At 39.7% G+C, this 27,095-nt stretch overlaps 1 pseudogene across 1 annotated transcript in view; it reads right to left on the bottom strand.

Moving 5' to 3' along the window:
- Positions 1-970: 970 nt before the first annotated feature.
- LOC309961812 (actin, cytoplasmic 2-like) overlaps positions 971-27,095 on the bottom strand; it is a 36,217-nt pseudogene continuing 10,092 nt past the window's right edge. The window contains exon 2 of the transcript in view: positions 971-1,218. The product of the transcript in view is annotated as an actin, cytoplasmic 2-like (transcript). The remainder of the gene's footprint in view (positions 1,219-27,095) is intronic.

Raw genomic sequence — 27,095 nt, 5'->3', positions numbered from 1 at the left:
TTAAAAAAGCAAGGCACCATTCTGTAAAGCACAAGCCGAGACTATTTATCATTATTATTTATTACTTTTTGGGTGCCAACTGGGCCCCCATAGCAGAGAGGGAGTAACAGAAACATCATGCAGAAGCAGACGGTCCCTGTTCCCTGGGTCCACACTCCAATTTTGACCACATGGCTACAACGGATACTGAGTCTTTCATTACTGGTAACTGCAACTGCCGTGGAACCACAAAAGGAAGATCAGAACTTTCGATCACTTTTCTAGACATGAAGACAAATGAGAAGGGAGGCAATAAGTGTAATTAATTTCAACGAGAGCTGGAAGAGGAAAACTTTCAGCTGTGGTACCATACACAGCATTCATCAGGAGAGCTTTCCTCCCAGTAAAGCCAGAGCCACTGATTCACAGATGGGAAATAGGCTGCCATTATGAAAAGAACCAGGAGAGGAAAATAAATGTCACGTGGCTTTCATAGCATTATTTTGGTTCAGAGTATCTATGAGAGAAATAAGCTTGCGATTTAATTGTGCATGTGGTCCAGGAAAAGCAGGAGGAGATAAGCCAGTAAGTTCAAAGTAAGGTTAAAATTCAAGCCATTCAGAGCGAGCCAACAGAATAAGCCCTTGGACAGATGGGCATCTTGTGTGATTCAACACAAGATACAGTACAAGTAATGAGGCTGAAGTGCTGAAGGAAAGGGAAATGCACTCTCAGAGGTAAACTTGCTCTCAAGTCATCAGGACTTAGCTGAATAATCCCCTTAATGCTTAGACAAATAATGCTGCTGAATTCTTGGGAATCAAACCATGTCTCCACCCCTCAGCTTCCGGGTGCTTCTAAAGACTGGACTGAGCAAGTTGTAGGGAAAATTAAATCCAAAATATATTCATCATGATCGTTTTAGAGAAGGGAGATGCTCCCCTTCCATCTATAATGTGAGAACAGGAATGAAACTTGACTCTAAGCAACCTCAGATATTTTTGAGGAAGGCCGGAACCAGAGGATTATTGCATACAGATTTTAGAAGCGATGTTTCTACTGCCAACTGATGACAGATATCCTGGAATCCCGTCCCTATCCGGTTCCCACAGGCTCCCTCTTCTAACACCTTCCATGTTAGAGCTTTGGTCATCTCAAAGAATATCAGCTGTTTTTTTATGCAGTCTGTTTTCTGCTTCTGCAATTCTTCTGCAACATTCTGCAACTGTTCATGTTTATCTACAGTTACACAGCAAAACTTTCTGAGATAATAGAAATGCTCTATATCTGTACTGTCCAATATGGTAGCCACAAGCCACATGAGGCTAGTGCTACTGAGGAAATGGATTTATAATTCTATTTAATTTTAATCAATCTGTATTTATAGAGCCACATACGGCTATTGACTGCCATACTGGGCAGTGCAGCTCTAAAGAGAGCAATGAGGCTTTTACTGAAGATGCATTAACACAGATGGAGTTTACATTGCACTTGCCACAAAACTCTCTTTCCCAGACTCCCTTGCAGGTAGGGGTGGCCATGTGACACAATTCTAACCAATAAGAGGAGAGCTGAGGGACAATTCTTTTCCTTTTTGATATAGAATCCAATTTCCTATTTGTCCCTTTTTATGGCTGAGTAATATTCCATTGTATATATGTACCACATCTTCTTTTTTTTTTTTTTTTCCCTTTGAATCTTCAGAACAAGATCTTTATTTCAGGAATATTTAATTTTTAAATATACTGTTTAATTATAAAAAATCATGTTGACTTTTTATCTAGTACTATATATACATATTGTTTTTTGTTTATTAATTATTCTTTTTTAAAAATTTTTATTGGAGTATAGTTGATTTTCAATGTTTTGTTAGTTTCTCCTGTACAGCAAAGTGAATCGGTTATACATATACATATATCCACTTTTCTTTAGATTCTTTTCCCATATAGGTCATTACAGAGTATTGAGAAGAGTTCTCTGTGCTCTACAGTAGGTCCTTATTAGTTATCTATTATATATATAGTAGTGTGTATATGTTGAACATTTGTGCTTTTAATTCCAAACTTTCTCATCTCCTCTGGAACCATGTTCCACTAAGTATCACTTCTTTTGCCTCTATTGAGATTTCTTACATTTTCAATCACTCGTTTAATTTCACCATCACTTGCAAATATGATTCACTTCTGTCTGAGAAACACAATCCCTCTATTTCTTTTTTGTTTTTTAACATCTTTATTGGAGTGTAATTGTTTTACAATGGTGTGTCAGTTTCTGCTTTATAACAAAGTGAATCAGCTATGCATATACATATATCCCCATATCCCCTCCCTCTTTCTTCTCCCTCCCACCCTCTCTATCCCATCCCTCTAGGAGGTCACAAAGCACGGAGCTGATTTCCCTGTGTTATGTGGCTGCTTCCCACTAACTATCTATTTTACATTTGGTAGTGTATATATTTCCATGCCACTCTCTCACTTCGTCAGGCTTACCCTTCCTCCTCTCCGTGTCCTGAAGTCCATTCTCTACATCTGCACTTTTGTTCCTGTTCTGCACCTAGGTTCTTCAGAACCATTTTTTTTTTTTTTAGATTCCATATATATGTGTTAGCATACAGTATTTGTTTTTCTCTTTCTGACTTAACTTCACTCTCTATGACAGCCTCTAGGTCCATCCACCTCACTACAAATAACTCAATTTCATTTCTTTTTATGGCTGAGTAATTAATATTCCATTGTATATATGTGCCACATCTTCTTCGTCCATTCATCTGTTGATGGACACTTAGGTTGCTTCCATGTCCTGGCTATTGTAAATAGTGCTGCAATGAACATTGTGGTACATGACTCTTTTTGAATTATGGTTTTCTCAGGGTATATGCACAGTAGTGGGATTGCTGGGTCATTTTACCATTTCTTCTTTATCCATTCATCTGTTGATGAACATTTAGGTTGTTTCCATGTCTTGACTATTGTAAATAGTGCTGCTGTGAACATAGGGGAGCATGTATCTTTTCAAATTATAGTTTTGTCCAGATATAGTAACAACCATCTTAAGTGTAAATGGCCCAACATCAAGGTTGGCATGGCAGAAAGTTGGAAAGGGGGTGGGACCTTGAAAACTTCCTGGAACCATCACACTAGTCCTGGAGCACCAACCTGTGGATTTCTGTGACATGGGACAAATAAAGCCGTTACTCATTTAAACTACTCTTTCCTTGTTTTTCTATGCTTGGAGCCAAACTCATTAATGCTAACACATTTAACTAGATCTCATTAAAGAGGTTTGCCACATAATGAATATCTTGATATCTACGGAACTGATGTAAAGTCCAACTGTGATAGCCCTGCTTATCCACTGCCCCTGTCCGTCCTCACTCCTCTGTGGGGCCAGCCCAAGGCAGTACTGTGAGAAGTGGATAGATTTCATCAGATGTCCCACCCCGTCCGTCCACTTCCCTTCTCTGTGTTCTGTTTCTCTGTGTTCCTGTCCTTATCTAATCCTTTGTATCTTTCCTCTCTCCCCTCAGCAGTGCTTCTGCTATCATTCATTACTCCTGGGATACCTCCTTAAAATTGGGGGGTGGAAGGAGGCCATAGGATAAAAGGATTTTCATCACAGGGAAGAAAAGGAGAAGAAGGTATCTGAACATAAGGATGTTCCCTTTCAATAAAAATATTTTTGGTAAGTAATTTTCTCTACATGTCTAGAAAAAGGCTTTCTTGGTCTTAATTCTGAGATCTTTTTCACACTTCTTTTTTCTTTTCGATGACTCTTAGTTGGGCATCTAGCATGCCCTAAGCCTCTGCTTGACCCTTACATGTATATTGTTTCTTTTAATCCTCAGAACAACCCAAGAAGTAAACCTTGGGAAGACTCTTGGGGACAAGGGTGGGCTTTTGAAAGTTTTTCAGATCCACACACTGTATCTCTAGCTAGTCCTTCACTAAATTTGTTGAAAAGTCTTCCTCTTGTGTGTATCCCAGCAGCATCTACGATTTCCACTTTACAGATGAGGAACATGAGGCTCAGAGAGCATGAGTACTTGGTCATAATAAGTGACAGTGGCAGGACCACTTGTTGCAAGTTAGGTCTTTTTTCCAGTGGAAAAGAGAGAAGGTTTGAGGTTTCCTCTACCATGTGATCCTGTCTAGTTCCAACCACTGGACACAAGGGGCCAATTTCCTTCCTCAAAGGAGCTCCGTTGGAGGAGAAATGAAGAAAGGGCAAACTAGTGAGGGTCCCCCAATGATGAAAGAATCAGGAAGCCCATGCTTTGCCCTTGCCAGGATGCCTGGAAGAAAGACATCCCTCTGCAGACATCTCCCAGGATGTCAAATGTAGTAATAAGCTTCCTCACCTCGTGGGCAAGTTGTGAGGATTAATTCTTGTTTAAAAGTAGTTTCTGATCTGGTGATGAAACATTCTCTTGTGTTCTTTTGTTCCCTCTGATTCCTCTTTCCACAGAGATGACTCATGAAAAGAAGATGGAGCAAGAAGGATGGTGTAGTGGAACGTGGAGACAGCAGCTGAGAGCAAGTGGAAAGCAGAATAGAGTAGGATGAGAAGGGCAGCATCAGTGGTTCTAGAATTCATAGACTGTGACCAGGAACCACTGCAAGAAGATGTTCGGCTAATCTCCCTTTCCCTGGACAGTCAAAAATGCAACAGGGCTTTCTCTCACCCTGACAGGATCCCATCCCAAAGAGGAAAGTCAAGTGTTAACATTTGGTAAGTGCTCTCCAGAGGTTAAGTTTAGGTGAAGTCCTTTCTCCTACTTGTCTAAGCCTCTGCCCCTTGGTCCATCTCCCTCCAGGAAGATGAAGGGAAAGTCATTCAGTCCCTGGACATTTGGACATTTGGGCTTACATGAGTCCCTAAAGCTGAAATACTTTTTACAAAAACTTTCAGAAACTTGCAGGTTTCCCTACACTTTTTTCCCTCCTTTTCTTTGTCTACCATGTTGTCTAATTTCCCCTTTTCCTCTTTTTCTAATTTAAAAGAATGAGTGTGGAAACATAAGGGCAAACCCTTTTCGGGGTCAACTCAGCGTTAGAGAAGCCCGAAGTCACTTCTGATGAAGGAATTTAAGGAAATGAGAGACCCTGAGGGACAAAGGGCTTTGAGGGATTTTCAAATCCACACCGTGTAACTATTAATAGCCCTTTGCTGACTTTGCACAGAATCCATCCTCCTGTGTGTATACCAACTGCATCTCTATCTGCAACAGAGAATTGGTACCCTGCAGTAATAGACGGTGAAATAAATAATCTACCCTCCCAGACACTGGTGAAATGTACAAAGGATGGGGAAAAGGGAACACAACTGATTCAGAGGCTAAGGCTTTAAGACAGCAAGAACAGGAAGCCCAAAGCAGAGGCAACTTTCTCATCTGGGTGAGGAGAGTACACCCCAGGCTTTCCTTAGGGTCAGTGTGTACAGTTGCTCATTCCATGCACTGCACAAAAGGACTGGCCCAGCATGAGTGGGGGCCAGAATTTAGCTCCCTCTGCTTGCCAAACTGAGAGCCAGAGAGCCACGTCTGCCTAGGTGTGATGCCTTTTACTAATTCACACAAAGACAGGGTCTTTTGAGGTGGCCTTATTTTCCTAGTTGAGAAAAAATGTCCCTGCTTCAGATTCACTGTTCATATGCAGTCATGATGATCAGGTGTGGCCCAGAAGAAAAGAGAATCACTTCAATACAGCTCTTTATCTAATTGGTGGATTAAATAAAATGTTGTGTCATTGATTTCTGAGCACTAAACTATCCAGAGATGTTGCCAGTGTCTATTTAATAGAACTGCCAAAAAACATTTAATTTTTTTATATAAAACACACCCAGAAAATTCAACAAATTTCGTCAAAATGTTTAAGCGCCAGAAACGACTCCAATCTAATAAAACATTAAGGCCTTGCCTCGTCTGTATTGCACATGTGACAGACCTCCATTAATGACAGAGTTGGAACCTAGTTTTTAATTCTTTTGCACAAAATCACCAATTTAGCTTCTGCTGGGAAACCTTTGGGAAGGGTCTCTTTGTAAATAAAACAACCAATTTCTTAAAATAACGTTGGCCAGGAGCGGCAGCTCCTCCATGGTCTGAGAGGCATCTTCACTGATCAAACGCTGAGGCAGTCCTGCACCATCAAGCTGTTGTAACAGAATTTGTTGGTGTCTGCTGGCGTGCTGAGTGACAGCAGTGTGTAATCAAAGAGACGCACAGATACACATCAGACGGCAGGAACACAGAAATAAGCAGCGAAATGGGAATATTTTGGAACCTAAATGGACCTTGGCACAAAACACTTTGAAACTGTCATTTTGCAGAGCCTGATCATTTTTGCTTGTTGCATTTGGAATCTGGAAAGAGAAGAGGAAGGAAGATCAGAGTAGGAAGGTTAGTTTGTATGGGGTGCACCCTATGCCCCAGGCACAAAGGACTTTACATACATCATGGGATCTGACTGTCACACTCACAGTACGACATAGGATTATTACACTGATTACCAATGGGAAAACCACATCTTCAGAAGTACAATAACCTGCTCAAGGCTATACAGCTTATGAGTGACAGAGCCAGAACTGAAATCCAGGTCTCTAAAGCCCATAGCCTCCCCACGTCCTTTATTTCCAAGCTGTGGTGGAAATCAGGGGCCAACACTTCCTACCATCCCAGCCTCAGATGCTCTCCTCATCTGGTTGTTTCTGAGTACACAAGAGGAGCTGCCCTAAGCAAGTGCCCTTCACCTGTCTGCACCATCTCTCAAGAAGAGGAATGCATCTTATTCAAAAAGTAAACTCCTGTGAAAAGCTAGACTGGGTTCATTTGGCAGATGATCCAGAAGCTTATTTTGCTAATCAAGTTTTGTGGACTGTGGGGCCAGAATACTGGGCCATGAAGTTTAAGAGCCTTGCTAGCCTCCCAGATAGGTGCCCTGGCAGTGGTCTGAGCAGAACCTCCTCCATATCCACGTTCAGTGGGGGACCAGATTACATGGGAGCTCGTACAACGTCTGCCATCCCCAAAAGTATTCATCAGTGATGAAAGCCAGGCTCCCCCTCTGAGCAAGGGAGAAGATTTACAAGAAAGCAAGTGATGTTCCCTGAGGGGAGTAAACCCACTTTATGTAAATCTGAAAGATCAGTTAGAGTTCCCAGAATTCACCCCCAGCATGTGCCCCTCAACTCACAGAGAGAGGGACTGTGGGAAACACTGTGAATGGACTCAAAACAAAACAAGGCTCACCTGATTACGAGTTTCATTATGAACCTCGGGTTTTTTAGAGCTGGTGGCATCATGTTGCTTTGAAATGTTGGGATGGGAGGAGGGGCTGGCATCTCAGCTTAATGCAAACGTGAACTTGGGGCACTGGCAGGCCTCCCCGTTGACATCACACAGAACCTTGGCCCCACTTGGGCCCCATTCACTCTATGGGCCACCCCTATCCTTCTCCCTCTCCCGAGGTGGTTAGCTACCAAGGTGGATTTTTGTTGCCTTCAAAGGCAGCCTCAGATACCACCTGATAGTGCAGTCATTGTCAGAGAAGGTCAGCTGGAAACTGTTGGCAGTCAGAAGAAAGCTCTGCGGTTGGTCTCAGCCTCCACCTACAATATGCCCTTTGAATTTGGGATCCATGCGAGCTTGGCTGCTCAAAGTATGGTCCACGGATGAGCAGAACAGGCCTCAACTGGGAGCTCGCAGAAACTACAGAATCCCCAGTCCCGTTCCAGACTGAGTGGATCAGACTCTGCAATTTTTACAAGATCCTGAGATGATTTGTACATGCATTAAAGTGTGAAAGTGCCCAAATAGAACAGTGGTTCTCCAAGGGTGTCTCCAGGACCAGCAAGATCAGCATCACCGGCAACTTATAAATGCAGAATCTCAGGTCTGCTGAATCTGAATTTCCATCTTAGTGAAACCACAGGTGATCTGCACCCACAGGAAAAGTGGGAAAGTACTGTTTCTGGGTCAGGAAGACCTGGGTTTCAGTCTCGGCATCACCAGTTACAAGGTGTTTGATTTTAGACAAAGTTACATAACTCTTGAAGTTTCAGTTTCTTCAACAGTAGAATAAAGCTAATAGATCCTTCTCTCAGGAAATTCACAGGGATTAAATGAGGTCATTGTAGGGAAAGCTCTTCGCACAAGGCTAATGCATATTAAGCACTTACTAAATAGTTGTTTTTAGCTTTCGCTGTTTGTTCCTCTTCCTCTTGTCTGTCATTCTCTACCCTAAAGATATTTCCATGAGGACTTTCTGGGTCTCTTCCAGCTTTAACATGCTCTGATTTGACAATCAGTTCATTTTTCTTAAAACTGCTGAGTAGCCACTAAACCAAACCCTGTAACTGTAATAGAAACAAAACTGGATTAAGAGTTAGTTCCTCATCTATGTCCAATGTTTTCTTGCCAAGTTGGGTTTTGTCTCTAATGTGGGACGAAAGCAGCAGGAGGGCAGAGACCACAGCATGTCCACTAAGTAATTTCCATGGGAAAAGTTCAGATACTAATACGAAGGGAAACAAAGCAATCACGACCCCTATCCTCAGGTAGTTTGCTTATTGAACCAGGGAAAGCAACAAATAGATATATCATTGCAATAGAAGCTGTAAAAGTATTGTGAGGTGTTGTGAATAGGGCCATATGAGCAAGAATAGAAGGATAATCAAATCCTTTGGATGATGAAAGTGCAGTTAGGGATGTGAAGCTGCAGAAATGGCCTCTTGGAGAGAATGACATGCAAGCAGAGACGTGAAAAGGAAGAATAGGAGTTGATCAAGGGAAAGAGAACCCAGGCACAAGCATCGACAAATGCAATGGGCCTGAGGCAGAAAGGGCTTTGAGAAATCAAAGAACCAAAGAGAAGGTAGATGTGACCGGAGCCCAGTCGATAAGGGGGCTGGTTCCTGCCGAGGCTGTGAAGGTGGGTGGAGCCAGATCTGGGCTCCCAGGCAATTGGCTATTCTATAATTTAGGGACGGCAAGGCAAGACACCACTGTAGTAAGCTCGTGGACATAGGTGGCTACAACACGTCTCGCTACTAACAATCCACGCATGAGCTCCAGGCACCGAGGAGGAGCTCAATAATATTTGGGATAAGCACAAGTGCCTAAATGGATGATACATGCAAAGGAGAGGAACTGATGATATAATAGAGGTAAAAGTTACAGCCCAGGAAAAGAACCTTGCAAAAGAATGCAGGATATCGCTCCTCCAAGTGCCCCTTCTCTCTTCTGAATTTAAAATTTTTTCTTGAACTGCTAAATTTTCTTATCTATATACAAGTTTGCTATAATACCTCATGTCGTTACTGCCTATGTCTCTAGTACCCTTTACAGCAAAACAAAGTTGTCAGTTCTTGTTATATCCACTTCCTGTGTTCTCATTTTCCTCTATTTAAAAAAAAAATCAAAAATACTCTTGATACACTAAAGAATATATGTCATGTACACATAGATCATAAAGCTTAATGATAAAAATGGATACCCCATGAGTGTTCCACCCAACTCAAATATTATTAGAACTACTAGAACCTTACCAATTCCATGGAAGTGATGATTTGTGTTATTGTTTTTCATTCCACCCACTGCCTCCACTAACCCAGGCAATAATAACCCTGAAATTTTATCTATCATTTCCTTTCTTTTGTACATGGTTTTGTCACAAATGCTTATACGCCTAAACAGCGTATATTTAATTTTACCTGACTTTTTGTCCTTTATAAAAATGGAAAATCAATCATGCAAAATCAAGTCCAAATGGAATTGCCGGTGGCAAAATATCCAAACTTTTAGAAGAAAATACTGAGCAATATCTTTATGATTTCCAGTTAGAGAAAGATGTTTTACATAAGACCTGAAAAGCACTCATGTTTAAAAGAGAAAAAGACTCCTTCCCTCTATATGTAAAAACCACCTTTCTTTCACTCCCTTCCAGATGTCACACTGCCAAGCAATTGAAGCATCAGTGATTCTTCCTTTTGAGTTAAACATACCCAAACGCTATGGAATTCCCTTAAAACACAGGTATCCTTCATAGACTGGTAATATATAAGCCTGGGACTCAGACTCTAAGACAAAAGTTAGCATGCAGAAATTATTAATATATTAAGGAGGGTTCTTAATGTCAACAACTGTGGGGGAAGAGAAGGAAGCAGGATTGAGACAGGGGGAAGTTGAGCTGGGATGCAGTCTCAAGGGAGATCTCAGCCACGGTCACAGGACTCTGAAGCTGGGATGGCCCTTCATAGTTATTCTAAGTTGCAGCACAGAGGCTTTTATCCCCTCATCCACCAGTGTTGAATGCAGTTGACTTTGGGCAAGACAATTCTTCAGCCAAGGCAATTCCTTTAGAATGTTGACATTTGGGAGATCTCTGCTGGCAGTCCTTCCAGCATCTGGCAGCGGACATTCTCATTCCTGAATGGGAATCTGGGTGGCACACTACAATATGCACCAAAGTCCCTCACACCTTAGACTGACTGAGAATATTTAATGTCTTCTTGAGCCTGGGGAGACCTAATGGCAAAAGAACATTAGCTATGGGTGTGCTGATAAAGGAATATGAGAAGCAAATCAGCCCTGAAAGCAGCTTGGTATGGAGAGAGTTGGAAAGAGAAACTTTACTGAGTCATGGGTATTAAGTTAGGATTATGTAATGCGCCAAGTTCCTCTATAGCTTCAAAATGTTTTCCAGAACCCACCTTGATCCTTGTTTCTAATGAGGACTGAATCACCCAACTAGCAAACCAAAGTGTGTTCTTAGAAAACCAGCCCCACAGGAGAAACCATCCACCTACCCACCAAAAAAAGTTCACTTTGGCAAACTTACCCAGAATTTTGTAATCAGAAAATCTACAAATAAACTATTTTCATTGTAATGTGAACAAAAGCGTTGAATCATTTCAAAGAATAGAATTTTATACTTTGTATTACCAGGTGGGAGAGTGGCACTGAGCCAGGGAAGGTAACTTGACCTTTCTAGGACTTTGGCTCCTTAATCTCTTAATTAAAGCCATGCTCGGCCATGCCTGAGCTTTAGGTAATAGGCAGCAAGAGCAGCTCAATAAGGTAGAAGCAGGCTTACAGTGGCCATAAAGGAACCCAGAGTCATCTGAACACATAACACTGCAATTACCAAAATTCCCAGAGTTCTGCTTTGCAATTTTTCAGAAGGTGAGAAGATTTTCAGTATTTTTTTTTAATGACCAAAAAGAAAGATAAAGCCATTAAGACATAGCCAGTCCTCCCTTTATTCTGACTTGGTATTGCTTCACTTGGGCTGAGCAAGTAGAAACAATTGCAGTGGAACCTGAACATGAAGAAGATGAAATGACTCATCTTAATTATTCTTGAAAATGACAGTGTTCAATAAGCAGCATTTCTGCAAGATATTTATAGGTTTCTCACTTAAAAGGGGGGCTGGGGAGCTCTTTCAAATGTTTTTGGGAAACGCTGCATATTGTATCTCTCTCCCTCATAGTTGCAGTTGCTTTTGAGAGATCTGAGAAGTTCTGCAGCCAAGAAAACTTCTCAAGCTTGTTGAAGTATGCAGTCCTTAAGAGTGAACCCCAGAACGCATGTTTCCTGGAACACCCATTCATATCTTGCCAAACTAGTATATGAAAAGCATGGTTTGGAAAATGTTGGCCTAACCCTAACTATTCTATTTACAGATAAGCATCTTGAGAATCATAAAGGAAAGGGGGCCTTCACAAGGTCACAGCACTTATCAGAGGCAGACACAGGGCAAGAACCCTAGCTCTAAAAACTTGCAACCAGTGTTCTCCTTCCAATCCACTGACTCATGGAAGAAAATTAAATTTGCTGTTTAATAAATGGTCTATTGATTGAGGGTTCATCTAAGAGATGGCTGTTGGATCCAACTTAAATAGAAAATTTTTCCATTTTTTTTCTTATTTGTAGGGTTATTATAAGATTTCTTATTTATAGAAAATAAGGGTTTTCTTATTCATAGGATACTTCTAACCCTGCTCTGGAACAGGGAGATGGAGACAAAGATAGTGTCTTTTCATGAAGGGCAGAGATACGAACCAGCCTTGGAGCAGCCTGCCTTGGTTTGGAGGGTAGAGCACAACAAAGAAGGCTGGAACTCCTTAAGGAAGTGGTGCTGGGAAGCCAGAGGAGCCAAAGGGGAATCTGGGTTAAGAGTTGGGAGTAAGAGAGCAGAAAGCAACTCCCTCTGTAAGCATCTTCCCCCACCCAAGAGTCCTCAGATATATTGGAGGAAGGACTGAACTTCTCTGTCCAATGCAAGGTAGAGACTCAAATTAATTTATTTGGATATTTAGATGAAAGGTGAACCAGAAGGCCAAATGGGGCATTTAAGGTACACAATGAGATGGCACAAGGAATATCATGTGAGAAAATCACTCAACATGGCTCCTAATTTCTTCCAATTGGATTGATCACCACTGGCTTCCCATCACCTCCTAGTCACATAGTTTCAGCCTCCCTTGTTTTGCTTTGTGGGGTCCAGTGTGGACCCAGGCCCCCTTCATCCACTGAAGCAGTGTGTTGCAAGGCAGTACACACCACACACTGAGCCTGTCCTTCCTGCTCTCTGATGAAATACCCTTAGGATTGAATCGCAAGACCAGTGAGGAACAGGCCTAGAGAAGACTAAGAAAACGTGCACATTCCATTTTCAAGATTAAAACGCTAAGGAGAAGTCAGAATTAAAAGTTTTTAAAATGCTAAGGCATCTAAAACAATCGCACACATACATATATATATATATACTAATATATAAAAACTTCATGGCAACCACAAACCAAAAATCTATAGTAGATACACACAAAAAAAGAAAAAGGAATCCAAACATAACACAGAAGATAGTCATCAAATCATAAGAGAACAAAAGAAGAAGCAAAAAAAGACCTACAAAAACAACCCGCAAACAATTAACAAAATGGCAATAAGACTATTCATATCAATAACTACCTTAAATGTAAATGGACTAAATGCTCCAACCAAAGGTCAAAGAGTGGCTGAATAGTTACAAAAACAAGACCTGTATATACACTGTCTAGAAGAGACTCTCTTCAGATCTAGAGACACACACAGACAGAAAGTGAGGAGATGGAAAAAGGTAATTCATGCAAATGAAAATCAAAAGAAAGCCAAGGTGGAAACACTTGTATCAGACAAAATAGACTTTAAAATAAAGACTGTTACAAGAAACAAAGAAGGACACTGTATAATGATCAAGGAATGAACCCAAGAAGGATGTATAACAATTTTAAATACATATGCACCCAACATAGGAGCACCTAAATATATAAAGTAAATATTAACAGACATAAAGGAAGAAATTGACAATAACACAATAATAGTAGGGGACTTTTATACCCATTTACATCAATGAACAGATCATCCAAATGGAAAATCAATAAAGAAACACTAGCTTTAAATAACACATTAGACCAGACAGGTTTAATTGATATATATAGGACATTCCATTGAAAATCAGCAGAATACAAATTCTTTTAAAGTTGCACATGGAACATTCTCCAGGATAGATCACATGCTAGGCCACAAAACAAGCCCATACATGACAAACCCACAGCTAACATCATACTCAACTATGAAAACCTGAAAGCATTTCCTCTAAGATCAGGAACAAGACAAGGATGCCCCCTCTCACCACTTTTATTCAACATAGTATGGGAATTCCTACCCACAACAATCAGACAAGAAAAAGAAATAAATTGAATCCAAATTGGAAAGGAAGAAGTAAAATCATCACTGTTTGCAGATGACATCATACTATATATAGAAAATTCTAAAAACACCACCAGAAAATTACTAGAGCTCATCAATACATTCAGTAAAGTTGCAGGATACAAAATTAATATACAGAAATCTGTGTGTTTCTATACACTAACAATGAACATTCAGGAAGAGAAATTAAGGAAACAATCCCATTTACCATCACATCACAAAGAATAAAATACCTAGGAATAAACCTACCTAAAGGGGTAAAAGAACTGTACTTGGAAAACTACAAGATACTGATGAAGTAAACTGAAGAAGACACAAGCAGATGGAAATATATACCATGTTCTTGGATTAGAAGAATCAATATTTTTAAAATGATCACACTACCCAAGGCAATCAACAGATTCAATGCAATCCATATCAAAATACCAATGACGTTTTTCACAGAACTAGAACAAGTATTTTAAAATTTGTATGGAAGTACAAAAGACCCTGAATAACCTAAACAATCTGAAGAAAGAAGAGCAGAGCTGGAGGAACAAAGCTACAGTAATCAAAACAGTATGGTACTGGCACAAAAACAGACATATAGATCAATGAAACAGAATACAGAGCAGAGAAATAAACCCAAATAGTTATGTTCAACTAATCTACATCAAAGGAGGCAAAAAAATACACAATGGAGAAAAGACAGTCTCTTCACTAAGTGGTGCTGGGAAAACAGGACAGCTACATGTAAAAGAATGAAATTAGAACATTCTCTAACACCATACACAAAAATACTCTCAAAATGGATTAAAGACCTACATGTAAGACTGGAAACCATAAAACTCCTAGAAAAAACAAAGGCAGAACACTCTTTGACATAAATTATAGCAATTTTATTTTATTTATTTATTTTTTTAAGAATAGAAGAGTTTTATTTGAGTCAGACTGAGGAAAAGCCTCGAAGCCCACATCCCAGATGACTGAGAAACTGCTTTGGAGAAGCAGGGTTTTCAGTACAGTTTTATATCTTGTCAGGACAATGAACATTAAACAAATGATGGATCCATTGCTACAATGTTCAGACAAACAAACAAACAAACAAAAGGGCTTCCCTGGTGGCGCAGCTGTTGAGAGTCTGCCTGCCGATGATGCAGGGGATGTGGGTTCGTGCCCTGGTCCGGGAAGATCCCACATGCCACGGAGAGGCTAGGCCCATGAGCCATGGCCACTGAGCCTGCGCGTCTGGAGCCTGTGCTCTGCAATGGGAGAGGCCACAACAGTGAGAGGCCCACGTACCACAAAAAAAAAAAAAAAAAAAAAAAAGAGCAGACCAGCACTTACACAGCAAGCAGGATGGCTTTGGCATCTGGGAAGGCAGCCTTATCATTAAAAGAGGACTAGCATTGGTGTCCCAAGAAGAGGGGCATTTAATCTTCACTTTTAACATGGACATTCTTTACTTCTGGTCCATGAGCCCTTTTCTTTAATAATTAAAGCAGATGTTCAATGTATATTTGATAGACCACAAACAGGACATTTTAGTTAGCATCAAATTCAAATGAGCTCATGTATAAGACACAAAGACTTTCTTATATTTCAATATGTGAACATTTCTTATATCAGAACCCATGGTTGGCAATTTTTACTTTCATTTCTTCTTTAGCCCGAAAGTTATATTTGAGTGTTTTTTCTAACATCTTTATTGAAGTATAATTGCTTTACATTGTTGTGTTAGTTTCTGCTGTATAACAAAATGAATCAGTTATATGTAAACATATATCCCCATATCACTTCCCTCTTGCATCTCCCTCCCACACTCCCTATCCCATCCTTCTAGGTGGTCACAAAACACTGAGCAGATCTCCCTGTGCTATGTGGCTGCTTCCCACTAGCTATCTTTTTCACATTTGGTAATGTATATATATCCATGCCACTCTCTCACTTCATCTCAGCTTACCCTTCCCCCTCCCTGTGTTCTCAAGTCCATTCTCTACTTCTGCATCTTTATTCCTGTCCTGCCGCTAGGTTCTTCAGAACCATTTTTTAAATTATTTTTTAGATTCCATATATATGTGTTAGCATATGGTATTTGTTTTTCTCTTTCTGACTTACTTCATTCTGTATGACAGACTCTAGGTCCATCCACCTCACTACAAATAACTCAATTTCATTTCTTTTTATGACTGAGTAATATTCCATTGTATATATGTGTCACATCTTCTTTTTCTATTCATCTGTCGATGGACACTTACATTGCTTTCATGTCCTGGCTATTGTAAACAGAGCTGCCATGAACATTGTGGTACATGACTCTTTTTGAATTATGGTTTCCTCAGTGTATATGCCCAGTAGTGGGATTGCTGGGTCACATGGTAGTTTTATTTTTAGATTTTTAAGGAACCTCCATACTGTTTTCCATAGTGGCTGTATCAATTTACATTCCCACTAACAGTGTATGAGGGTTCTCTTTTCTCCACACCCACTCCAGCATTTATTGTTTGTAGATTTTTTGATGATGGCCATTCTGACAGGTGTGAGGTGATACCTCATTGTAGTTTTGATTTGTATTTCTCTAATGATTAGTGATGTTGAGCATCCTTTCATGTGATGGTTGGCAATCTGTATATCTTCTTTGGAGAAATGTCTATTTAGGTCTTCTGCCCATTTTCGGATTGGGTTGTTTGTTTTTCTGATATTGAGCTGCATAAGCTGTTTGTAAATTTTGGAGATTAATCCCTCATCCGTTGCTTCATTTGAAAATATTTTCTCCCATTCTGAGGGTTGACTTTTCATCTTATTTATGGTTTCCTTTGCTGTGTGAAAGATTTCAAGTTTCATTAGGTCCTGTTTTTTTTTTTTTGTTTTTATTTCCATTTCTCTAGGAGGTGGGTCAAAAAGGATCTTGCTATGATTTATGCCATAGAGTGTTCTGTCTATGTTTTCCTCTAAGAGTTTTATAGTATCTGGCCTTACATTTAGGTCTTTAATCCATTTTGAGTTTATTTTTGTGTATGGTGTTAGGGAGTGTTCTAATTTCATTCTTTTACACGTAGCTGTCCAGCTTTTCCAGCACCACTTATTGAAGAGGCTGTCTTTTCTCCATTGTATATTCTTGTCTCCTTTATTAAAGATAAGGTGACCATATGTGTGTGGGTTTATTTCTGGGCTTTCCTACCCTGTTCCATTGATCTATATTTCTGTTTTTGTGCCAGTATCATACTGTCTTGATTGCTGTAGCTTTGTAGTATAGTCTGAAGTCAGGGAGCCTGATTCCTCCAGCTCCGTTTGTTGTTCTCAAGATTGCTTTGGCTATTCGGGGTCTTTTGTGTTTCCATACGAACAGCAAAATTTTTTCTTCTAGTTCTGTGAAAAATGCCACTGTTAGTTTGAGAGGTATTGTATTGAATTTGTAGATTGCTTTGGGTAGTAGAGTCATTTTCACAATGTTGATTCTTCCAATCCAAGAACATGGTATATCTCTCTATCTGTTTGAATCATCTTTAATTTCTTTCATCAATGTCTTATAGTTTTTTGCATACAGATCTTTTGTCTCCTTAGGTAGGTTTATTCCTAGGTATTTTATTCTTTTTGTTGCAATAGTAAATGAGAGTGTTTCCTCAATTTCTCTTTCAGATTTTTCATCATTAGTGTATAGAAATGTGAGATTTCTGTGCATTAATTTTGTATCCTGCTACTTTACCAAATTCATTGATTATCTCTAGTAGTTTTCTGGAAGCACCTTTAGGATTCTCTATGTATAGTATTGTGTCATCTGCAAACAGTGACAGCTTTACTTCTGCTCTTCTGATTTGGATTCCTTTTGTTTCTTTTTCTTCTCTGATGGCTGTGGCTAAAACTTCCAAAACTATGTTGAATAATAGTGGTGAGAGTGGGCAACTTTGTCTTGTTCCTGATCTTAGTGGAAATAGTTTCAGTTTTTGACCACTGAGAACCATGTTGGTTGTGGGTTTGTCATATATGGCCTTTATTACGTTGAGGTAAGTTCTCTGTGTGCCTAGTTTCTGGAGGGTTTTTTTTTTTTCATAAATGCGTGTTGAATTTTGTCAAAAGCTTTTTCTGTATCGATTGAGATTATCATATGGTTTTTATCCTTCAATTTGTTAATATGGTGTATCACATTGATTGATTTGCATATATTGAAGAATTCTTGTATTCCTGGGATAAATCCCACTTGATCATGATGTATGATCCTTTTCATGTGCTGTTGGATTCTGTTTGCTAGTATTTTATTGAGGATTTTTTGCATCTGTGTTCATCAGTGATATTGGCCTGTAGTTTTCTTTCTTTGTGACATCTTTGTCTGGTTTTGGTATCAGGGTGATGGTGGCCTCTAGAATGACTTTGGGGGTGTCCCTCCCCCTGCTATATTTTGGAAGAGTTTGAGAAGGATTGGTGTTAACTCTTTTCTAAATGTTTGGTAGAATTCGGCTGTGAAGCCATCTGGTCCTGGGCTTTTGTTTGTTGGAAGATTTTTAATTACAGTTTCAATTTCAGTGCTTGTGATTGGTCTGTGTATATTTTCTATTTCTTCCTTGTTCAGTCTTGGAAGTTTGTGTTATTCTAAGAACTTGTCCATTTCTTCCAGGTTGTCCATTTTATTGGCATAGAGTTGCTTGTAGTAATCTCTCACGATCCTTTGTATTTCTGCAGTGTCAGTTGTTACTTCTCCTTTTTCATTTCTAATTTGAGTCTTCTCTCTTTTTTCTTGATGAGTCTGCCAAATAGTTTATCAATTCTGTATATCTTCTCAAAGAACAAGCTTTTAATTTTATTGATCTTTGCTATCATTTCCTTCATTTCCTTTTCATTTATTTCTGATCTGATCTTTATGATTTCTTTCCTTCTGCTCAGTTTGGGGTTTTTTGTTATTGTTGTTGTTCTTCTTTCTCTGTTTGCTTTAGGTTAGGTTATTTAGTTGAGATATTTCTTGTTTCTTGAGGTAGGATTGTGTTGCTATAAACTTCCCTCTTAGAACTCCTTTTGCTGCATCCCATAGGTTTTGGGCTGTCATATTTTCATTGTCATTTGTTTATATGTATTTTTAAATTTCCTCTTTGATTTATTTCTCTTTTTTTATTTTTATTTTATTTATTTTTTTATACAGTAGGTTCTTATTAGTTTTCCATCTTTTGCATATTAGTGTATGTATGTCAATCCCATTTGTTTTTATTTCTTACAGATTTTTTCCTGTAATTGATATCTAGTCTCATATCATTGTGGTCAGAAAAGATATTTGATATGACTTCAATTTTCTTAAATTTACCAAGGCTTGATTTGTGACCCAAGATATGATCTATCCTGGAGAATGTTCCATGAGCACTTGAGAAGAAAGTGTATTCTGTTGTTTTTGGATGGAATGTCCTGTAAATATCAATTAAGTCCATCTTGTTTAATGTATCATTTAAAGCTTGTGTTTCCTTATTTATTTTCATTTTGGATTATCTGTCCATTGGTAAAAGTTGGGTGTTAAAGTTCCCTACTATTACTGTGTTACTGTCAATTTCCCCTTTATGGTTGTTAACATTTGCCTTATGTATTGAGGTGCTCCTATGTTGGGTGAATAAATATTGTCGATTGTTATATGTTCTTCTTAAATTGATCACTTGATCATTATGTAGTGTCCTTCTTTGTCTCTTGTAATAGTCTTTAATTTAAAGTCTATTTTGTCTGATATGAGAATTGCTACTCCAGCTTTCTTTTCATTTCCATTTGCATATATCTTTTCCCATCCCCTCATTTTCAGTCTGTATGTATCCCTAGGTCTGAGATGGGTGTCTTGTAGACAGCATATATATGGGTTTTGTTTTTCTATCCATTCAGCCAGTCTATGTCTTTGGTTGGAGCATTTAATGCATTTACATTTAAGGTGATTTTTGATATGTATGTTCTATTACCATTTTCGTAATTGTTCTGGGTTTGTTATTGTAGGTGTTTTCCTTCTCTTGTGTTTCCTGCCTATAGAAGTTCCTTTAGCATTTGTTGTAAAGCTCATTTGGTGGTGCTGCATTTTCTTAGTTTTTGCTTGTCTGTAAAGGTTTTAATTTCTCTGTGAAATCTGAATGAGATCCTTGCTGGGTAGAATAATCTTGGTTGTAGGTTTTTCCCTTTTATCATTTTAAATGTGTCCTGCCACTCCCTTCTCGCTTGCAGAGTTTCTGCTGAAGGAAGAGCTGTTAACCTTATGGGCATTCCCATGTATGTTATTTGTTGTTTTCCTCTTGCTGCTTTTAATATGCTTTCTTTATATTTAATTTTTGACAGTTTGATTAATATGTGTCTTGGCGTATTTCTCCTTGGATTTATCCTTTATGTGACTCTCTGTGCTTCCTGAACTTATTTCCTTTCCCATATTAGGGAAGTTTTCAACTATAATCTCTTCCAATATTTTCTCAGTCCTTTTCTTTTTCTTTTCTTCTCCTGGGACCCCTATAATTTGGATGCTGGTACATTTAATGTTGTCCCAGAAGTCTCTGAGACTGTCCTCAGTTCTTTTCATTCTTTTTTCTTTATTTTTCTCTGCAGTAGTTATTTCCATTATTTTATCTTCTTGGTCACTTATGCATTCTTCTGCCTCAGTTAGTCTGTTATTGATTCCTTCTGGAGAATTTTTCATTTCATTTATTGTGTTGTTCACCATTGTTTCTTTGCTCTTTAGTTCTTCTAGGTCCTTATTAAACATGCCTTCTATTTTCTCCAATCTATTTCCAAGATTTTGGATCATTTTTACTATCATCATTCTGAATACTTTTTCAGGTAGACTGTCTATTTCCTCTTCATTTGTTTGGTCTGCTGGGTTTCTACCTTGCTCCTTCATCTGCTGAATATTTCTCTGTCTTTCCATTTTGCTTAACTTACTGTATTTGGGGTCTCGTTTGCACAGGCTGCAGGTTCATACTTCCTGTTGTTTTTGGTGTCTGCCCCAAGTGGGTGAGGTTGGTTCAGTGGCTTGTGTAGGCTTCCTGGTGGAGGGGACTGGTGTCTGTGTTCTGGTGGGTGAGGCTGGATCTTGTGTTTCTGGTGGGCAGGACGGAGTCCAGTGGTGTGTTTTGGAGTGTCTTTGAACTTATTATGATTTTAGGCAGCCTCTCTGTTAATGGGTGGGGTTGTGTTCCTGTCTTGCTAGTTGTTTGGCATGGGGTGTTCAGCACTGAAACCTGCTGGTTGTTGAGTGGAGCTGGGTCTTAGTGTTGAGATGGAGATCTCTGGGAGAGCTTTTGCTGTTTGATATTACGTGGAGCCGGGAGGTCTCTGGTGGTCCAATGTCTTGAACTCGGCTCTCCCACCTCCAAGGCACAGGCCTGACACCCGGCCAGAGCACCAAGACCCTGTCAGCCACAAGGCTCAGAAGAAAAGGGAGAAGAAAAAAGACAGAAAGGAAAAATAAATAAAATAAATTTATTAAAATAAAAAGTTTAAAGAAATATTATTAAAATTAAAAAATAGTAATAAATAAAAAGAGAGCAACCAATCCAATAATCCACCAGTGATAACAAGCACTAAAAACTAAACTAAGGTAAACATATAAATCAGAAACTAGTCAGTCACAGACAGCAAACCCCTAGTCTACAGTTGCTCCCAAAGTCCACCGCCTCAATTTTGGGATGATTCATTGTCTATTCAAGTATTCCAGAGATGCAGCGTACATCAAGTTGATTGTGGAGATTTAGTCCACTGCTCCTGAGGCTGCTGGGAGAGATTTCCCTTTCTCTTCTTTGTTCTCACAGCTCCTGTGGTTCAACTTTGGATTTGGCCCAGCCTCTGCTTGTAGGTCTCCTGAAGCCGTCTGTTCTTCTCTCAGAGAGGACGAGGTTAAAGTAGCAGCTGATTAGGGGGCTCTGGCTCACTCAGGCTGGGGGGAGGAAGGGGTACAGAATGTGGGGTGAGCCTGCGGCGGCAGAGGCTGGTGTGATGTTGCAACAGCCTGAGGTGCACCGTGTGTTCTCCCGGGGAAGTTGTCCCTGGATCACAGGACCCTGGCAGTGGCAGTCTTCACAGGCTCCCGGGAGGGAAGGTGTGGAGAGTGACCTGTGCTTGCACACAGGCTTCTTGGTGGTGGCAGCAGCAGCCTTAGCGTTTCATACCTGTCTCTGCTGTCCGCGCTGATAGCTGTGGCTTGCGCCCATCTCTGGAGCTGGTTTAGGCGGTGTACTGAATCCCCTCTCCTTGCGCACCCCGAAACAATGGTCTCTTGCCTCTTAGGCAGGTCCAGGCTTTCTCCAGGATTCCCTCCCGGCTAGCTGTGGTGCACTAGCCCCCTTCAGGCTGTGTTCACGCAGCCAACCCCATTCCTCTCCCTGGGGTCTGACCTCCAAAGCCCGAGCCTCAGCTCCCAGCCTCCGCTCCCAGCCTCCATCTGCCTCAGCGGGGGAGCAGACAAGCTTCTCGGGCTGGTGAGTGCTGTTTGGCACCTATCCTCTGTGAGGGAATCTCTCTGCTTTGACCTCTGCACCACTGTTGCTGTGCTCTCCTCTGTGACTCCGAAGCTTCCCCCCCCGTCCCCGCCAGTGAAGGGGCTTCCTAGTGTGTTAAAACTTTTCCTCCTTCACAGCTCCCTCCCAGAGGTGCAGGTCCCATTTCTATTCTTCTGTCTCTGTTTATTCTTTTCTCTTTTGCCCTACCCAGGTATGTGGGAAGTTTCTTGTCTTTTGGGAAGTCTGAGGTCTTCTGCCAGCCATTCAGTAGGTGTCCTGTAGGAGTTGTTCCACATGTATATGTATTTTTGATGTATTTGTGGAGAAGATCTCCACATCTTACTCCTCCGCCATCTTGAAAATCTATTTCTATAGCTATAGTTTTTGGATTTGTCTCCTAGAGTAATGGAAATAAAAGCAAAAATAAACAAATGGTACCTAATTAAACATAAAAGCTTTTACACAGCAAAGGAAACTATTGACAAAACAAAAACACAACCTACTAAATGGGAGAAAATATTTCCAAATGATATGACTGATAAAGTGTTAATATCCAAAATATATGAACAGCTCATACAAATCAACATCAGAAAAACAAACAACCCAACCAAAAAGTGAGCAGAAGACCTGAACAGAGATTTTTTCCAAAGAAGACATGCAGATGGACAACAGGCACTTGAAAAGATGCTCAACATCACTAATCATCAATGAAATGTAAATCAAAACCACAATGATATATCATCTCACACCTATTAGAATGACTATCATCAAAAAGAACACAAACACAAATAAATGTTCACAAGGATATAGATAAAAGGGAACCCTTGTACACAGTTGGTGTAGCCACTGTGGAAACCAGGTTTCTCAAAAAATTAAAATAGAACTACCATATGATGTAGCAATTCCACTCCTGGGTATATGTCCAAAAAACACAAAAACACTAATTTGAAAAGATACATTCACCCTAATGTTCATAGCAGCATTGCTTACAATTGCCAAGATATAGAAACCACCTAAGTGTCCATCAACAGATGAATGGATAAAGAATATGTGGTGCATATATACCCACACACATAATGATATACTACTCAGCCATTAAAAAGAGTGAAAATTTGCCATCTGCAACAACATGTATGGACTTGGAGGGTATTGCACCGAGTGAAATAAGTCAGACAGAGACACACAAATACTGTATGATATCACTTATATGTGCAACATAAAAAATAAAAGAAACTAGTGAATATAACAACAACAACAACAAAAACACTGCACTCACAGATGTAGAAAGCAAACTAATGCTTATCAGTGGGGAGAGAGAAAGGGGGAGGGGTAATATAGGGGTAGGGAATTAAGAGGTACAAACTATTATGTATAAAATAAACTACAAGGGTATATTTTACAACACATATATATATATCCTGGAATATAGCCAGGATTTTACAATAACTACAAATTGAGTATAACCTTTAAAAATTGTGAATCACTACATTGTGCACCTATAACATATACAATATTGTACATCAATTATAATTCAATTTAAAAGAAATAATATGTAACAATCTTCTAATTGGCCTGACACCCCACAATGCAGCATGCCAGTTCTGATAGAAATTTTAATTCCAAGTAGCCCTAGAATTGCTTAAACCACTACCTTTCTCTACTTTCAGCATTTTTTAAGCAAACTTAGTCAAATCAGGATGGCAGTTTAAATTGGTTGCTTCCTGGTAATGGCTCACACAACTAGGAACATTTAAACCCCTTTGTCTGCTGACAAGATGAGCTTGGTTCTCCTGTAATGGGTACAGCCAAGTTCCTCCTCCTTGTCAATACTCAATATCCTTGAATACAACTTTGCAGCTGCCTGATGTTCAGATTCATTCTTTCCTGAGAATTTGTTTTCTCAATTATCACTCTTATTGTCTCAAATGGTGTCTGCCTTCTCCCCCAAGTGAGCCAGTCAGCTGGAACCCAGCATGGATGAGGTTCCCATGGCATGTGCTGTGCCCTTCCCAGACTGCAGAAGTTCTTGCTGGGAGTAATTTCGGTGGTTATTCCAGCCTGGCCCTTTCTAAGCAGCCAGGCTTAGAACTATTCTAAACAGCATTTACCCAAGAAAACTGCTCATCAAGGAAATAAATCCAAATGATATCTTCAAACTCAGGTGCCACTACCCCATGCATTCCAACAAGACAGCCCATCTGCGATGGTTTCTGCACTGAATTCCCTTTATAAGCAAAGCTGTTCCAGAGTGAATGTCACAGAGTTTATTCAGGAAACCAGATGCCTGGATCTGTATCTTGTGCTTCAAGGGTCACTTACTTTCTCCCACCAGCAAGGCTAGGAGGACTTCATCCGAAAAATGACATTGCTGTACTCAACCGTCCTTTGTGGAAGGGTCTCTAGCTCTTGTAGAAACAATTCTGCCACATCTCTCATCATGTGCATTTTAGATGAGAAAGGTTAAAGCAGCTAACCAGATTTTGTTAAAATATGTGGACAAACATGCTCAAAATCCTGATACTGGACAGCAGAAATGATTTAATTGTTTAATATTATAAGTGAACATGTGTGATTAATTTTATTATTATTAAGGAGATGATTCAGGGAGCAGTTTCTAGACTGCATTGCTAAAGGGTGTGTCTGTCAAGAAGTTTTGCAATTTAGCCAAATTAGATAACACAACACATTGTTTCTTCTCTAGTTAGAAAAGCAAGGACAATATACTAAGCTATAGGTCTGAAGGATAATTAAACATTGAGAAAAATGAGGAGGAAACGTGGATCCATCAGAAGCCATTTTCCAACTTCCCACAGTTGCAAAAAGAGAATCTTTCTCTTAGAAAGTGGTGAAAAAAAAATATATTGGGTATGATAGAAGCTGTAAAGACTAAAACTTGTTCACATTCTGAGGGATTTTTTCCCTTGTTTTAATTAGTCTTTTACAATTAAAGAAAACATTTCTAGACCAACACATCATAAATCCACTAGACCAGGATTTGACAAACTTTTTCTCCAAAGAATCAGATAGTAAGTAGTTTAGACTTTTGGGCTGGACCCAAAAGTCTAAACTCTGCTCAACTCTCCCACTGCAGCAGGTAAGAACCACAGACACTATGCTTAACAAAGGCACGGGGCTGCGTTCCAACAAAACTTTATTTATAAAAGCAAAGAGCTGGATTTATCCGGCACGTGGTAGTTAGCTGACCCCTGCCCCAGACTCTAAGTTTGTTGATGGCAAGGACCTGTATTCCCAAGGCCTGGTACTCAATAAATATTTGTGAATGATATTTTTAAAAATTGGAACTTTGGACCTCATTCTACCATTGTGTGACCTTGACCAAGTCATTTCATCTTCTAGAGCCTCAGTTTTTGGAAATATAAAATGGAAAAAGTAATGTTGATTCTACTTGTTTATAACAACAAAAATCACCGACATTCTCTATAAAAGTACCATATGAAGTTGTGTTTTACATGTGTGTCCTCATTTAATCCTCCCAACAACTCTACATTATCTCCATTTTGTCAGATAAAGAAACAAAGAACACAGAGAGTTTAAATTGTTTCAGGTCACATAGGAAATGATAGAACTGAGACTCAAACTCTGGAGCCTGCTCAGTTAATCACTTCCCACTGCTTTATTTTCCCTAAGCTTAGAAACGAAAATGAGCTATTACAAAGAGTTGTTTGTTTTTCTGTATTTTGTAAATCGTGGAACTGTCTTGATCTGTAGGACCAACAACTTTTTATACTTAGCTGTCTAATCCTCTTGAGCTCATATGATTGTTCAGCCACCGTCACCGGGGAAGAGAAGGGAATAGTGGATAAATCATGTAAGGTCTTTTGGTGGCAAGCAAATGCTGCTGAACTAATGCAAAAGGTCGGAGATGGGGGCAAGATTTATTAGAAAAATACTGCGTAGCTCATGGACTGAGGAAGAGCTGAACAAGGCCTTGTGTGGAAGACTGTACAACAGGAACTTGGGGACATTGACCATGAAACAATAGGTTGAAAACACCTCCTGCCTCTAAGAATCTCAGCTCATGTTTCAAATTCCTGGGAAAGAGAATCTCTCCTGTCCAGCTACATCAGGCATTTCTACCCTTACGTTAATCGACTCTGGCCAAGGAACAAAACTGGCGGCAATATTACAACCATAGATGGAACCAGAAAACCCTCCATCAGTAATTCTACCATAAGTGGAAAGCCAAACTTCCACACCATGTTCTGTTTCCACCTGACTCTACCTGCTTCACATTGCTCTGTTGTGACATTTTGGCTTGAAAATAAGAGCATTAGACATTTAATGTTTCCTCTAATCCTCTGTTAAAGGCCCCCAAACCCACAAAGGTGTTGTTAAAGTTCCAAATGCTTCCACTCTCCCATATTTGACCTTCTACTGCTTCCACCTATATCCTCCATACACTGCTTCTTGCCACCATCATTAATCTTTTGATCAGATGATCTGTTGATGCCAGTAATCTTTGATCAGCCCTGTTCACCTCTCCCATTATCACATATAAACATGTTGATAGCAAAACTATCATGCTTGCTTGTTTCTAGGTTACCCACAGCAATGAAATTAATTCCCAAGACTCCAGTTTTGTATAAATCTCTGTGTTTTACAATTTCTATGGTTAAAAATGTAGCCTTAGTGTCATGACTATATTTTAGCACAAAATGGGATCATTCTTCTTATTTGTTTTTGTTTTACAAATGAATTCTTTTTTTTTAATCCTGTGTCAGTATCATTTTTTTTTTAACATCTTTATTGGAGTATAACTGCTTTACAATGTTGTGTTAGTTTCTGCTGTATAACAAAGTGACTCAGCTATATGCATACATATATCCCCATATCTCCTCCCTCTTGCATCTCCCTCCCACCCTCCTTACCCCACCCCTCTAGGTGGTCACAAAGCACTGAGCTGATCTCCCCTGCGATGCAGCTGCTTCCCA

This window comes from Leucopleurus acutus (genome assembly GCF_964270905.1).
Source record: "Leucopleurus acutus genome assembly, chromosome: 5".
In the NCBI taxonomy this organism is placed as follows: Eukaryota; Metazoa; Chordata; class Mammalia; order Artiodactyla; family Delphinidae; genus Leucopleurus; species Leucopleurus acutus.
The sequence above is the reverse complement of the archived record's forward strand: the minus strand, read 5'-3'. Positions and strand labels throughout refer to the sequence as shown.